The sequence below is a fragment of the Eublepharis macularius genome, chromosome 2, assembly GCF_028583425.1.
Source record: "Eublepharis macularius isolate TG4126 chromosome 2, MPM_Emac_v1.0, whole genome shotgun sequence".
Lineage (NCBI taxonomy): Eukaryota > Metazoa > Chordata > Lepidosauria > Squamata > Eublepharidae > Eublepharis > Eublepharis macularius.
The window spans coordinates 17,038,070-17,055,319 of NC_072791.1; the positions used below are offsets into that span (position 1 = coordinate 17,038,070).

Below are 17,250 nucleotides of genomic sequence, written 5' to 3' on the forward strand. Positions count from 1 at the left end.
TCACCATGTATGACAAATCGCGCCTACCAAAATCTCCTTCTTTACACCATTAAGGAAGGCAGAGGAATCCTGCTCTCCTTTTGTATCTGGTTAGCCTATTTGCTATCGTAGCCATACCAATTCTGCTTGGAGTGAACTGGATTTAAACCTGTTTAGCCCCATCGAAGTGTATGGGACTAAACTGACTTATACTTCTGGTTACCAAAATCGAGAAACAGAGAAGGCCTCTGCAGCACCTTTAAAATATGACTACAAGAAGGGTTGCCAACAGGCGTGGAAGAAAAATGTCTTGACCCTTTAATAGAGACTTAATGTGCGGAATTGGGCAGATGAAGCTTTTCGTGGCGTGGAGGTCAGGAACATTATCTGGTTAATTAAACCTCTGTTAAATGGATAGGACACTTTTCTTCAGGCCTGTTGACGCCCTACTTAGAAGCCTGGTCAGGCCTGGAAGAGGTCTCTGGCATCCTTATCATTTTTTTTAATTCAAATAGATCCGCCTTGCCCACTAAAAAGTGTGGCGCTGTAACCTATCTGAACTTGCTACCCCCTGTTTTAAGAGATGTTCATAAGTCAGGTTTGGCTTTGTCATTCGTTGCCTTGGGATTGTAGAATAGCTTTCCAGAAGTCGTCCGGTAGAGCTTCTCGTTTCTGGCATCCAGGAAAGGCTGGTGTGGCCTGTTTTCTGAGGAAAGCTTTTGGATAGTGGTATCGAATATATTGTGGTACTGAACACCGTGTTGACTTTTTATCTGTTTTGTTGTTCTCTTCTGTTACTGGATTTTACGGATTTTATTAAAAAAAGTTTACCTCAAGCCATAGGAGAGGTGTAATAGAAATATCTTAAATCTATTAAATTTATAAACCCAGCTAGGGGATGAGCTTTATACTCAATTGCAGAGTGAGCCTGTCTCATTCAGGTGCAGGTTTGCCTCTAAAAAACTGAACTGCCTGTGGCAATTTTGCGTAATAATATTCACGGTTCTTCCCTACACACATACACATGGGCATAAGGATAGTCCTGTCTATGTCCTGGGACAGGTTTCATTTCAAAGGGGTGGGGGGGACTGTCCTTGAATTTGGCCCCAAATCTCACCCTCCCCATCATTAATATATAATGGACCCAGCAAGCCTTGCCTCCTTCAGTCTCCTAGGTCTAGCCCACTGTTTTCCAGCCAGTGTTCTGCCCCTGGTAGTGACAGGGAATTCTCTGCCCTCAGTCTCCACCCCCTGCCGCCTCTCACTTGGCTGTCAGGAGGAAAAAGGTACAGGAATATGGGGGGAGGAATGCGCCCCCATGCATTCCAGAGTGCCCCTGTATTGCACCCTGAATAACGTCATTCCTGATGCAATAGGGAAGTAATGAGTTGTGCTGGTGGCCAATTGACTAAAAATCAGCCCCCAATTTAGTGTTTCGGGCCGATTTTTACTCAGTCAGCCCCTGGCACAACCCATTACTTCCATGTCCCTCTCCCCATGTCCCTCCATCTCCCACTTCCACCACCCAGGGCCTCCTGGCAATCCTACTTCTGCAGGACATTGTCAGGAGTTCAATGAGAAATTGTGGAATAAATGAATAACTAAATAAAGATTTTGAAATACCACAAAAATTCCAAATGTCCCTCGAATGATCAGTTATTTAGTTATATATTTATGTATACTCACACACATATATGTGTATGTATGTCTGTATAGCAGCTCTATAAATAAATTTTCTTTTCAACACTTTAGCTGTAGTTGAATTGTGCTCCCCCCTCCATCAACTTTTTCCTAGCCTGTAAATGTTTTTAGTTTTTGAAAAATTAATTTAGGGGTTCATCTGCGGAGAAATGTTTGGGGAACACCAGTGTAGCCTAATCTTCCTAATTTTGTGCTTTCTGCAATGGATCCTTTTCATCTGAAACTGGGTTTAAGTTTTCTTCTGAGGACAGAAAGATTAGAAAAGCAGTCCAGGTTTTCAGTGTTATGGTCATTGACTGGAGTGCAGCACCAAAAATGCTTTACAGGTATGATTGTCAGGTCAAGTCCTTGAGGGAACTTCTGTACCTTTAGAAACGGCATAAAAAGCAGAATTGTACCAGGTGTGGCTTTTTTTCTTTGACAAGATAGAAATAATGAGAGAGACTGTATACGTGGAATTTCCCTTTCTGTTCAGCTCTTAGGGCTGGTTCATGCTTGCATACACATTATTTGATCCATTTTTTGGCAGTTAAATTGTGACTCTTTGAAAAACCATTGTGTCTAAGGCAGTGCAAGCTAATATAGTGTTTGACCTGTGTTGATTTATTCACACATATGTACAAGCCATCTCCTACCGAAAAGAAAGCTGTGTATGTGAAATAAGAATGAATGCGTATTTTCTGCCTTGTTTATCCCTACCCACCCACCCCTCTTTTTTTCCCTGTCACATTCGTGCATTGTAAATTCCTTGGGGCAAGAACATTTCTTCTTGTATTCTGTAAAATATGATGCTGTGTCAATGGGGGTAAATAAATCATTAATGAAAGCAACACAAGATGCTTTGGCCATCAAGGGATGAACATGCACGTGTGATAGGGTTGCCAGGTCCAAGTTGGGAAATTTCTGGAGATTTTGGGGGCGGAGCCTGAAGAGAGTGGGGTTTGGGGAGGGGAGGGGCCTCAGTGGGGTATAATTCCATAGAGTTCAGTGTTCAAAGCAGCCATTTTCTCCAGGGGAACTGATCTCTGTTGCCTGGAGATCAGGTGTAATTCCGGGAGATCTCCAGCAATCACCTGGAGGCTGGCAAGCCTAATGTGTGAACATTACAGGAGGAGAGCAGAAGTCCAGTAGCACCTATAAGACTAAAAAAATTTGTGGTAGGGTATGAGCTTGCGTGAGCTAACTTCTTCAGATACAGCTAGAATAAGATACAGATACAGCTAGTAGAAGAAATCCTTGATTCTAGGAAACCTTATTTACCGTCAGTGGATCTGTTCTGGACACCATAACCTTATTGACCACCAATGAATGTAAATTATCCAAGTTGCCATGGTCCTCTTTTTATTCAGCATCATGCACGTACTCAGCTTGGCAGAAAAACAAATGCCTTTTCCAAGTTTCAAGAGGACAGCGGCCAGTTGTAGTTTGAAATTTGGAGTGGGTAGCATCTGTCAGCTTTGTATTGATTTTTGTGAAGAAGTTGGTGGGGGGGGGGGAGGTGAAAGGTCCTTGCAATGTTTGTAAGAAGGTCCTGTGAGAAAGTCTTAGGGGGAAATCTAAAGGGTTGCTTCTGAGCCTTGCCTTCCATTAACCCCCTGCTGCTGTTCTTCCTCAAGATATTTTAATGGCTTTCAAAGCAAGTGAGCGGAAAATGGCCTCTCTGCAACCTGGATGAGGCTTTTGCTTCCTGCGGAAAAACATAGGAATGCTTGTTAGAGACATTGGCCAGTCTAATTTTAAAAAGATGCAATTTCTAAAAGAGATTACTCGTAACTCAAAGGGGACAATTAAACATTTGCACTGGAAAACTCTGTTTTACTGCCTTTTTAACCATTTCACGTGTACTTTTCTTTTAAAGGGGAAGAGGGGGTTGGAAAGATAGCTGTTGGAGAAGTTACTTTGTGGGGAGAAGAGTCATTTGCCCTTCTCAGCTTCAGCCTCTACATTCAGCGGGGAGGTTGGTTCCATGTTCTCCCATCTTGCTTACTTCCAGTACCACAACTGGGATTTTGTTCATGTTTGAGGGAGGCAAAGTGTAATATAGCTGCTGCAGACAGAGTGTTTTTGCTCAAAAACCGTGGTGCAAGCCGAAGAAAACAAGACAATTTATCCACTCCTGCTGCCGCCCAGTATCATTTCTCCCTCCACACCCCAGCTGTGTTCAGCAAGTCAATTTTTTTCACAATGGTGAATTCCACACAAGTTTTTTGCTCCAGTTTGGGGTCCCCACTGCAGTCGTTTATTTCTGAGCTTCCACTCGGTATCATTGGCCACCCCTTGTTTTTCCATGGTTCCCCTATACGTTCTCTCTACTTCCTCAAGCCACCTTTGATCCTGTTCCCTGCCAGTATGCAGCCAAAGCGCCATCCCTGTGGAAAGCTTCAAAAGGTGCCACCAACTTAAGCCCATTTTCCTGGGCCCCATTCCCCCAAAGCTAACATTTCCTCCCCCTGTGTCATGGAGGTCCTTTTAAATACCAGCAGTAGTTAGGTTGCTATAGTATTATAATGACCTGTCTACTGAGGCCTCTGAAATCTTAGGTTTCATTTTAAAAAGTAAGTCTCAAGCCCTTTTTCATTGCCAAGACATACCTTTTCCCTGTACCCTCAATCAAAGAAGGCAGAGAGATGTACTTTTTAAAAAAATGAAAGTGGGAATTCAGAGAACCTAATGGATAGATTGCTTTAATTTTATAACGCAATAGCAATCGTGCAATTGCCGAATGCTTTAAAAGGCTCCCAGTGGGGGTATAATGTCTGTCTGAACCGCTTTCATATGTTAACGTAAAGCACTGAGATAAAAGTTTTTGAGTTTTTAAAATATCTATTCATGTCAGTGCCAGTTCCTCTGTGTCCACATCCTAGGTTATAACCTCCGTTTAAATGCTGACCTGGTTGCAAGCTGATGTTAGCGAGAAAAGTTGTAACTTTAACCTCGGAAGCTATCATGTTTCTTAGAGCCGGCAATACATCCTCACCCTTTGGGGTTTTAGTTTCAACTTACTACGGTGTACTATCTGGAAAGCGGCAGGGGAGCTGGCTCTCTAAGTAGCCACCTTGCATAACTGCTCGCTTATTTCAGTATGTTGAGTAACTTCTACCGGAACTCTGTGCAGTGCAGTGCAGTGGTTATCGTTACAACCAGTTCCTTAAGGTAGGTTGAGCCTTGACCTAGATAGCCTAGCCTAGCCTAGCCTAGCCTGACCTCATCAGATCTTGAAAGCTAGCAGGGTGGCCCTGGCTAGTACTTAGATGGTAGACCATCAGAGAAGTCTAGGGTTGTTACGCATAGGTAGGCAATGGCAAACCATCCCTGAACGTCTCTAGCATTGAAACCCCTATGAGGTTGTCTAAATTTGACAACAGCAACAAAAAAGCAGAGACAGACGGGGCCGGGGAGTGTCACCCAGGTCTAAGTCCGGCTGTGTGTTCACTGTACCGTATTGTACACATGAAGCTGTCTTATGCTGTGTCAGACCACTAGATGTCATGGGCAGTACTCTCTACTGTGAGCAGCTGTGGATCTCCAGGGTTTCAGCGCCAAACTACACATTACATATATTTCATGATTACCACACGGACCTGCAGCAAGATGCCCGTTGCAAGTTCCCCATAGCAGCTCAGTTCAGAGGAGTCGTAGGGGCCCAACAGAGATAAAGACCGCAGTGCAGGGATGGAGGGGTTGCTGCCTTTCCCTCACACTGTTTCCCTGTCCCAAGATCGCCACGAGGATGTGATTTTGTTTCAGCTTACAGTGTAGGGTTGCCAGCCTCCAGGTGGTGGCTGGAGATCTCCCGGAATGACAAATGATCTCCAGGCCTCAGAGATCAGTTCCCCTGGAGAAAATGGCTTCTTTGGAGGCTGGATTCTCTGGTATGATACCCTTCTGTGGTCCTTCTCCTCCCCAAACCCCACCCTCTTCAGGCTCCACCCCTGAAATCTCCAGGAATTTCCCAGCCTGGAGCTGGCTACCCTATTACAGTGTGTAATCCACCTTGAGTCTCAGTGAGAAAGGCGGACTATAAATAAAGTACGTAAAATGAATAAAAATGTTGCCCTATCAAGGGAACTGTGCAAGCATTCACTGCATGTGCAGTGCCCCCCCCCCCGGAAAGAACAAATAATGCATCTGGGCAGTTTGGGGTTGGGAAAACATTATGGTGGGGGGAGGCAGGAGCCCTTCCTCCCAAGCCACAGTCCTGATCTGAAATGGACCCATTTGGCACTTCTGAGTTGAATTCCCATGTGGATCTCACAGTGATCATCCTGCCGCAACTCGTCATGGCGATCACGTGATAGATGTATCTTGTAGTTTGGCCCTCAGGTAGGGATTTTTCACATCACTTTCTATCTGACCCTTTAGCTGGAGAGATAATAGGGATTGAACCTGAGACTGTTTGTAAATAAAGCGTGTCCTCCGCCACTAAACCAAGGCTGTCCTCCTTGCTCAGAGAACTAGGCAGACCCAGCAATTAACAGCTATATTGTCAAAAAGAAACCCGAGGACTTCTAAATCTCGGGAGTAAAGCTGTTCTAATAACGAGAAGCTTTACCTTGCACATCACTGGTTCTAACGTTCTTGCCCTGGGAGCTGATGAAAAGAACGCACTGGGCTGGCCCAGGTATCACATTAACAGTTGAATAAGCAAACGTGTTCTCAGATGTTTGTTTTGCCTCCTAAAGGGTGCAAAAAAATGACACCTTTGAACAGTAGACTCTATTTTTTTTTTTTTATAAATTTTTTTATTTTTCATAACTACAAAACACTACACCAGACTATCACAAGGAAAGGGAAGAGGGAAGGGACAAAGGGGAGTGGAAAAAGAAAAAGGGGGGGGAATGAACTACAAACACTAAACACTACACTTCAATGTTTCCCTTCATACTGTCATAATACAAAAATAGCTCCATAGAATAATGATGGAGTGGTTAATCATACAGAGAATAAACATTTCAAATTCTGATTAAACTTTCCTCCCCCTTCTGGGTCCCGGACGCAATTCTCTCTGTGCAACTGCTGTTGCAATGCTCTCCTCCTCCCCCCCCCCCCCCGGCTCCTCCTTTTCTTCGTTCTTGGTGCAGCAGAGTTCTGGGTTTTTATTCTCAAAATCCTTTAGTTGATCTTCTGATAATATCTTATAGGCCTGATCTTTATATCTGAACCATATTCCTTCCGGGAATAACCATTTGTACTTTATTCCATGGTCCCTCAGAAGAGCTGCAAACTTTTTATATTTAAAACGCCGTTTCCGGACTAGAAATGGAACGTCCTTCAAAATCTTGACTTTCAAACCCATAAAGTCCAAATCCGCATTGTATGAGTTATATAGGATGGTGTCCCGAATCTTTTTAGTTGAAAAGTCAATAATGATCTCACGAGGCAACTGTCGCTTTGTTGCATATTTTGAAGAAGCCCGACGGACCTCCAAAATGGCGCTTTTAACCTCTTCTTTAGTCGTCCTCGCGGGTGTCGCCAGTAATTCCGAGACCAAATCCCACAGATCCTCATTTTCCTCCTCTTTCACGTTTTGGAGACGCAAAATTGTCTGCGTTCGTTCCACTTGTAGCCCGATCAGTTGGTTCTCCACCAACTTCAGCTCCTTTTTTGTAGCCTTCACAAGTGACGCACTTTCCAGAGCAGACTTTTCTGCCCCCCCCGCTGCTGCCTTAATGGTTTTCACCTCGCTTTCAATTAAGCCCACCCTTTGATCAGTTTCGTTCAGCTTGTCAACAAAGGGTTTTATGGCTTCCACCACCGCCCTGCGCACCAATTCTTCGAGCGACTCCCCTTTCTGCAAGGTGGCCGAGATTGACTTACCGAGAGCGGGACTTTGCTTCTTTGCTGCCATTTTTGGGGGGGGGGCGCCAACAAAATTCTGGAACTCCACGAAGGGGAAGAGCGAGTCTTCTTCAGATCAACCTCTCCTTCACAAACGCTTGTAGAACAGAAGGGATTCGCTTGTTTACAGGCTTCCGCCTGTTTCTTTTACTTGCCGTTTCTCGTTGCCCGGCGGCACTCGAGGCGCCGCGCACATCTGCCGGCCTCCATAGGGACAAACGGGCAATTCCCTCCCCGCATTGATTTCGGGGAGTTCTTCCCGCCGCGTCCCGGACCCTGGCTCCCTCCCTGGGAGTCCTGGGGGCTAATCCTTGCAGATCAGCCGCCCGGTCAGGGTGCCCGGTCGTTTCCTCCCGGACCAGCCGAGAGGAGCGTCCGGCATGGCTGAGAAAACGAAACCGAATTGAACAGTAGACTCTACCGCCATAACCATCTGGATGTAGTTTTATTACAATCCCCTGCCAAAATATAATGCTCACTTTGAAGACTAGAATGGAGGCAGATTGTAAAAATTCCAGAGTGTGACCTGAGGTTGTGTTCTTTTCTAAGTGATTATGGGGTGTGTGGGGTGGGAGAGATGTTTACACACACACCAGTGTGTGGGGGGTGGTGGGATAATGCATATTTGTTTAGTCAGGGACAGCCAACTGACTTTGAGATGTAGAATTAGTCTTGTTTGTTTGTCAAGATGGCTTATGTTAAGTCTACCTTTGTAGACTTTCATTTTTATAGAAACTTGTTTCCAGGATTTGCTGAATGGAGACTGAATGCTCGCGCGTACAGACATGAAGTTGCCTTGTCTTGAGTCAGACCACCAGTCTATGAAAGCCGTTATTATCTACACTGAGCAGTGGCAGCCTTCCCAGGTCTCAAGCGGAGGTCTTTCACTTCACCTCCTACCTGATCTTTCTAACTGAAGGTTGAACCTGGAACCTTCTGCGTGAAAAGCAACTGCTGAGCTACCAAGTCCTGGCAGAGAATGCGGTGGTGGCGGTGGAGCAATTATTCATTATTTAAGCATTTCTACCCAGATTTCCTACAATATTTTGAGAGTCAAAGGAAGCAATTCCAAGCAAGTCTGCTCACAAGTAAGTCTGAGGATCTTCAGAGGGGCTTACTTGCAGCAGAGTGACGTTAGTTTTGCGTAGGGTTGCCAGGTCCAGGCAACCCTAATCCTGGAGATTTTGGGGGTGGAGCCTGGAGAGGGCGGGGTTTGGGGAGGGGAGAGGCCTCAGAATAGTATAATGCCATAGAGTCCACCCTCCAAAGCAGCCATTTTCTCCAAGGGAACTGCTCTCTGTCACCTGGAGATCAGTTGTAATTCCAGGAGATCTCCAGCCACCACCTGGAGGCTGGCAACCCTAGTTTTGCACCAAAAAAAGTCACTTACAAAATAGATTTGATTTGATGGATTATATTTCTAGCCTGCCCTTCCTGCAGGGCAGGTCACAACATCAAATCACATATAAATTAAAACCTTACAATAAATACAAAAAGATTGTGCCTGTACAAAAGATACAGTACAGGTAGAATTAAAACCATCTGAATGCAAAATGCAAAAAAATCCAATTTAAACAAAGACATGTATACTATGATACCTCAACAGATTGAGTTGGTGGTGATTTCTCTTATCCAGCTCACATGGCGACACAAGAATCTTCGGCCATGCCCTGGCTAAATACCTGTAACGGGGGGGGGGGGGGGACAAAAACTCTGGCCGGATCTCATCCAGCTGACAAAGACGCCCCCGGCCTCCCTCTGTTGTTGGAGTAAATAAGTGAACCTTCAATGGTTGTCCAAAATGAGCTGTCTGAAGCGAGCCTTGTCCTAATGGCAAAGTCGCACCTATTGCTTAATCTTGTTTGTTTATTTACTTATTTACGTTATTAATAGCCTGCCTTTCTCACTGAGATTCAAGGTGGATCACACAGTATAAGTCAATATGGTCAATGGCGGGGACGTTCAATAAATGATACCATAGGATACGGATAGCAGAAATCTAGAAACAATTTAACATGACATATTAAACAACAATGAAACATCCCAATAGGAGTATATTTGCAGTAACACAGAGTACCAAATAGTATAGCCTATAGTCCATATCCCTTTACCAGGGCATCTTTCAATTTCCTGAATACAGTTTTGCATGATTTGCAGAAAGCCAAGAGAATAGGAGCTCTCCTGACGCCTTCAGGCAGGCCATTCCATAAAGGGGGGGCCACAATAAAGGATGTGTGTGTACGGGCAGCTGTTGTGCATAGTGGTGTAGTGGTTAGAGTGCTGGACTAGCAACTAGGAAACCCAGGTTCAAATCCCTCCTCTGCCATGGAAGTTTACTGAGTGACCTTGGGCCAGTCATACACTCTCAGCCTAACCTACCTCTCAAGGTTGTTGTGAGGGTTAGGGTTAGATTATCCCACCTGTTTCTTAACTCGCTATCAGAGAGGCAAGGTTTAGACTTTAGGAGACAGTGATGTTTATCACTCATTTTACTTTTCCTCTGCTCAGTAGATGTTGTGAGGATAAAATGAAGGAAAGGAGAATTGGCCACATCAAGTTCCTTCAAGAAAAGATAGGATAAAATATGAGACTTAATTGGTGAATTGGTTAAATATAAAATACTAGTAACAAATCCCGTTGTGGGAAAAAATACAACGGGCTCTAGAATGGGGAGGGTGGTCAGCTGGGCATTGCCTCCTCCTCTTTGACTGATCCCGGCCAGATGAAGGCTGGGGGCAGATTTTGCCACCTGCTCTGCTCCTGATCCTGGGCACATGAAGGAGGCGCAGACATTCCCACTTCTTCCGCACCTGATCCCGGCTGGAAGAAGGAGGGGAGGGCACTGCTATCTGCTCTGCTCCTGATCCCGGCTGGCTGAAGGTGGGGCAGGTATTGTTTCCTGCTCTGCGCCTGATTCTGTCTGGGTGAAGGGGACAGGCATTGCTGCCTGCTCAATGTCTGATCCCAACGGGGTGAAGGGGGAGCGGGCATTGCCACTTGCTCCACTCCTGATCCAGGCTGGGTGAAGGGGGGCGGGCATTGCCACCTGCTTCATGCCTGATCCCAGCCAGGTGAAGAAAGGGGCAGGCATTGCCACCTGCTCTGCTCCTGATCCTGGCTGCATGAAGGGGGGAGGCGGCATTACCACCTGCTCCACTCCTGATCCCAGCTGGGTGATGGTGGGGGGTGGGCATAGCCACCTGCTCCACTCGTGATCCTGGCCAGGTGATGGTGGGGGCGGCCATTGCCACCTGCTTCTTGCCTGATCCCAGCTGGTTGAAGGTGGGGGGAGGACATTGCCATCTGCTCTGTTCTTGATTCCACCTGTGTGAAGGTGGGGGGGGGCATTGCCACCTGCTGTGCTCCTGATCCTGGCCGGGTGATGGCGGGGGGGCAGACATTGCCACCTGCTCCGCTCCTGATCCCAGCTGGCTGGCAGTGGGGGGAGGGCATTGCCGCCTGCTCCACACCTGATCCCAGACTAGGCTTCCCGCTGCAGCATGCTCTTGGAGGGATGGGCTGTCTCTTCTGGGCTTCCCTCCATGGCAGCGCCATCTGGAGGACCAAGGTAGGAATTGTATTGTCTGGAACACAGTTAGGCTTTTATATAGCAGGATTTTCATCAATTGGTTTGGTAGCTAAGCATGGGATCTCAAATGCACTCACATGGAAGCAGGACTGGGAGAGGCTTGTGTCTGAGATTTTATAACTGTGCTGCTGGTTAGAATAGCAGTAGTTAAGTATTGTGGTCCTGAACCTTGTTGAACCTTGGGGGCACTTTTAAAATTTTGAAACGGAGCAATGGATGCCACAAAACCCGGCTTTCATGGGTAATGGGTAGAATTGCAAGATGGCTGCCATGGAGCCTAATTACAGAAATCTAATTACAGAATGGTGAGATTATCTGCAAAACGTTGAGAAGTTCCTATTATGGGGGCTCTAAGGAGGCACAGGGCCCTTCCTGGGGTCTTCTGAAGCACCTCCTACTCCCATGTAGTGGAGGAAAGCCAGCATTGGCTCCGTTGCTTTGGGGAAGAAGCAAGTGGACCCCCCAGGGAACACATCGGCGAGCACCATGTTTCAATCACTGTATGTGGTGTAAGGCAGCTTCATGTGTTCCAAGAAAAGTGAATTAAAGCCCCACAGAACAGAGTAACTTACTTCTGAGTAAACGTGTGTCGTAAGAGGAGCTCGTGCCTGAGGCTTCATACTAGCAACCTCAGAGTATCTTCAGCCATTCCATTGCCAGAATGCCATCTCCAGGGCCAGCCCTGAAGCTGGAGACTGGTGGTTGTGAAAACAGGGCTTGGGGGCTTTGCCAGATGGAATGGGCACAGGAGTGAAGGTTATCACAAATTCATCCCTGTCTTTGAAGCAACACTCCTGCAAATCTAATGGCTGACCTAGGTCCAAAATGCAGCAATGCTCAGCTTAACACATGGGTGCCTGCCAGGACATTTCCCAAAACAAAGGCCCAGTCCTGAGTAGTGTTTCAGAAGATCCCTGGAGAGATCCTCCTTGGATCTACAGGGAGAGCCCATTTGGAAACAGTTTCCCCACAAGACACATGGCTTGGAAACAGAGCTGCCAGGTACCCTTACCCTCCTGGCAGGAATGGGGGAGACCCGGCACTTAGCTCATGCCTTCCGTGTGTTTGGTTTCCAGCACTTGCATGATGATGTCACGACCGGAAGTTACGTCATCACGCTGGCTGTGGGAGCGTTCCCACGCTTCATGCTGGGCTGATTCTTTGAGAATCAGCCCCCAAAGAAGTGCGGGAGCACTCCCACAGCCCGCGCAACAATGTCACATCCGGGTGCCTGCTGCTGGCAGCCAATCTTCAGGCAGAGCAAAACCTCCCACTGGTTGCTGCCAACCAGCAGGCGAGCAAGTAAACTGCCAGGAGATTGCCCACCACTGGCAGGCACCTGGGATCCATACTTAGACTCTCCCAGCCTTTGTGATGACCCCTGCCCCGTGGCAGCCGTGGCTTAGCTAGGTTGGAGATCCCAGTCCAAAGTGTCATGTTGCAGCACTAGAGGTGCCAGCAATGACAGTTTAGGACTAGTTACAACTCTGTTGCTTCTCAGTGTAAGAACTAGGAGGTGTATCCCTGCCCACTGTTCTTTTCAGTGTCAGTCATGACAGAGTTGTGCAATGAAAATAACAATTGAACTGTGTTGCTCTGTGAAAGCTAAAGGAGACTTCTGGTTTCAGACTGTTCATTTATGCATGTGTCACTTGAGGTGGGACTACTACAGTGAGTGCAATGTTATAGCTCCTACAGTCAAGAGGTTTCCATTCTATGGATGGAGCTCATTGACGGTAGCTGAAATTGTGTGGGTGAAACAGTGTGTAAGGATCTGCCAAGCAACTCTCAAAAGACTTCACTGCAGGCAGTAAAAGAACTTTATTGAAAAGCTGCTAGTATCATGAGCTTACTCTGTCTTTGCCAGGAATAACGTTCACATGCAAGCATCAAACATATATAGGCTTCCAAAGTGCAGGCCAATTCTAAAATCCGCCTCCCCCTAGTCTAACGGTCAGCTAAGCTCAGCAGGAAAGAGGGTTGCCAGCCTCCAGGTAGTAGCTGGAGAGCTTCTGGAATTGCAACTGGTCTCCAGGCCACAGAGATCAGTTCACCTGGAGAAAATGGCTACTTTTGGGGGTGGAATGCTATGGAATTATGCCGTGCCAAGGTCCTTTCCCTCCCCAAACCCCACTTTCTCCAGGTTTCTCCAGGTTTCACTCCCCAGATCTCCAGGAATTTCCCAACTTGGAGCTGGCAACCCTGGCAGGAAAACATCTAAGTGAGAAAATAGCAGAACTGATGTATGGGATTTGCAAGGTTGTGGTTTCTGTGCAGGTGCCTCTTCCCAGCCTAAGGAGCGAGATCCCTGGTGCAGTTCAGAAGAGCAGACAGATAACAGCAGGAACAACCTTTGCCTAGATTCATATTGCGGGTCCGAAGGACAAGGCGAGTAACATTTGCCGTCCAGGCAAAGAATAGCCTCAGCATTTAACTATAACCATCACATAAAGCATTACAATACCGTCATAACAGTAGGGTGTTGCTCGGTATGACAGGTAATGCTAAGCACCTGACACAGTGTAGGCAAGAACAATATCAGACTGAAATGAATGCATGCATGATTTTTGTGCGTCTATTAAGTGGAAGAATTCGCCAGCGTTAGACATGCAAAAGAAGAATGTGAACATATTAATAATGTTGGTAAATTGAAGGAAAAGGGTATTGCTTTCTAGAATTATATATTGTCTGGGTTGTGAAATTATGTTTCAGATTTTGCTTGTTGATTCCCTGTTTTAAAAATAAAAATATCTATACATTACCATAATTTTGAAGAACACAGGTTATAGATGGGGATTTCATATTATACTCCACTGGGACACCTAAGTCTGGCATTTAAACATAGGATGTTTTCCATTGTTGTTTGACCTCAGGTGCCTGTGGCAAAATTTTGGTAAGATTCTAATTATGCATTTGCCTCACATAAATAAATATACTTCTTGAAATGTATCTCAGTAAGGAAGGCTTTATTTCTGTGAGACAAATTAAAACCAAATCAGGATTCAACCAGATTTTGAGAATCCTGTAGAGAAAAAAACAAATTGTAATTCAAGCCTGGACAATTTTTTCTTTGGCTCTAGGAGCCCACCCCAAAATTTAGAAACCAGAATAGGTTTCCAGGCTTCATGTTTTTGTATTTTAATAATCATAATTTTGAATTATTGCTGTCATGAGAACTAATTGTAGCTTCTTCAGCCTTTTTCATAATTTTATTGAAACTATGCAAAAGTGTTGTAGTATATAAATATAGAAATACCCCTAGTTGTCATCACCACAACAAAAAGCAAACCTCTAACCCTAGCCTAATTTTTTCCAGTTTCTCGTAATTCCATCATTCCTTTTTAAAAGCTCCATTTCAGTCCAGGCTTTTCACCTCTAGCATCAGTGCCTTATGATAAGGATTTCTCTACTTCTGGACTATTTGGCGATATGGCATGTTGGTCGAAATAAAGATGAATGATGGTTGGAGGTTGAGTTAAAGTTATCTTATAAAGAAGTGGCAGATAAGATAGAGAATTACTTATTACCCACGCTTATTCCAGTATTTTCAGTTAAGGAATATTGCACAAACAATAACGAATAACTATTGGGGGGACCCAAAACAAAACAAAGTTTGAATTACTGTTAGAAATGTCAGTGTGGAAAAGACAGATCAGAGGAATATATAATATACTGCTTGACCTGCAAAAAGAAGGGGAAGAATTTAAGAGGCAACGGAGAAAAGATTTGGAGGATGTTACACGGAAAGAATGAGATGGATCTGGTATAATGTGTCTTGGAATGTCAAACCCCAGTGGAGATTTAATACTATGTTTTGGAACTGTCCAATACTGGTATCCTTTCAGAAATAAATTCAGAAATTATTTGGATATATTTCTGGATGTGAATTTTGTGGAATCCAAAGATATTTTCGTTAGAGTTTATTTTTTTTTAAATGTACGGAAGGATGATATAGAATTGGTGCCTGGCATTTGTGTGTGAAACCAGGACTGCATTACCAATAATGGATTCTTATAAAAAGCTTTTTAAAGCTTTTAGACTGTAGCTTTTTAAAAACGAAAACAACATTGAATAAAAGAGAAGTAGTAAAACCTCAATCAAATAAATTTTTGAAACTGGATATTTGTTTATAGAGCACTAGAATATGAACATCTGTGGTTCCGTAAGACCATATGTATTGTTTGATTTAGATTTAATACATTTTTTAAAAAAAAATACTTTATTTAATTGAATATTGGAGCCCGAACAGAAAGCAAGTGGTTAAGAAATGAATTCATCTGCCACTGCTAAATGGTGTAAAGTTAAGTGTACATAAAGACATGCAGTGAAAAGAACTTCATGCCATTTATTTTTATGTCATCCAACAAGGACTTTCTGATGTGAAATCATAAATAAGCATTGCTTTTCCCGTGAAATATGTCATGAGATGCTACAATAAAATTGTTGCTGAAAATAAGAGTTTCCACAATAAAGTTTCTAGATGTTGGGTGGTTACCTAGTACCTAGGATTTATCTATCTCTGCTATAGGTTGTAAAATCAAAAAGAGTCCAGTAGCACTACCACAGACTAACACGGCTAACTCCTCTGCATCTATGTGCTACAGGTTGTGATTGTGTTAGCGTTTGTTGAGCGGTGTGTCAGGGGAAGAGGAAGAGAACATACAAGTCCAAAGATTCCCGAAGCTCATGCACATAATTGTTGTCATATCTGAACCATGCTGTTGTTTCTTCCTGGTGCAGAATCCTTCAATGTGCATATGGAGTTCTTAGCAAGCACTGGTTTCCCTGTTCATCATGCGATGGAAAGGCATGTTGTTCGTGAGTGTAAAGTTAGATGAGGGGCTGCCTTGTAGAACTGCATCTCCACTCTTTGGGTTTTCCCACCCCTATGCCAACTGATAGGCTGCCACCAACATGGACGCAGAAACTCCCAACATGATGATATCCTGTCATACGGAGAATTTAGGGGAGCTCGTCTCCTCCCATGTCTGTGTGTGTAACCAGCCTTAGTACCTATCTTCACCCTTGATGTTGTGCTGATTGGGGAAGCTCAAAAACCCCCTTCAGAGCTTCCCATGGAAACTGAACCCCAGCATTACAGCTAAGGATAGCGATCTCATCCAACGACACTGCCCGGTATTCTGTACTGTAGCAGGCATTGTTATCTTCTGAGCGCCTTTGATCCAATGATCTTGAGCAGGGGATAAGGAGTCTTTAAGGAAAATATGGTGGAGAGATACTTGGCCACAGCCAACATAGACCTTGGGTCTCTATCCACCAACCGACAGGGAACTATATTATCTTTACATACAGTGGAAGATAATTTAGTTAAAATAGGGGTGATCCATAATTTGCAACAAAATTTATAATGGGGGCATTCCAATATCATATGGGATAGGGAGCCTACCTTTTTCAAAACACATCGGCAGAGTCTGTCTGAGAAAGGTAAATTACAGTATCTCCCATACAGCAGGCAGTCATTTATTGATTGATCCCATTTATATCCCTCATGGCAGCCACCCAGTTATATCCTCACAACAACCCTGTAAAACAGCTTAGGTTGACTGACAGTGCAGTCCCAAGAGCACTTTCCGGGGAATTAACCCTGTTGAATAGATATGAGCAGACCAGTTTTGGAGTAGTTCTCACAGTCACCCCATGAGTTTCATAGCTGAGATCTGACTCCAACCTAGATCTTTTTTGCCCTGAGTCGAATGCTTTGCCTACTATACAACGCAGTCTTTCTATACCAAGAGCGTGGGAAGTGTTTCTGAAGAATGCAGGTATCTTTTTTCTTCCGTGTTTGGGGGCAGGGTACGCCTTGATCTCTGTAATGGAGTGTAAAAAGGAGTTCATTTAAGTTTGTTACATACAAATCGGTGCAAGCCCAGGCGTGCTGCCTCTGGCTTGCGATGTACAGCTCGTGTTGATAATTCAGATTTCACAATCTCACACGGAGAATTGGCTCTGCGTTACCTTTCAAAAATCCCCGGTGTTTTTAAGTGGAGATTGGCACCAAAGCTGAAATCTTTTTTTTCCCCTCATCCTCATTATTTTATTTACATGAAAGCGACACTCAAAGCGATACTGAAAACAATTCCTCCAGAGCTAGGCTAATTAAAACAGCACCAAGGATAAGGCAC

The 17,250-nt window shown here is 44.8% G+C and overlaps 1 protein-coding gene across 3 annotated transcripts in view; it reads left to right on the plus strand.

Moving 5' to 3' along the window:
- Nucleotides 1-17,250, plus strand: part of NUDT14 (nudix hydrolase 14) — a 77,618-nt gene that overhangs the window by 14,627 nt on the left and 45,741 nt on the right. The window lies entirely within an intron of this gene.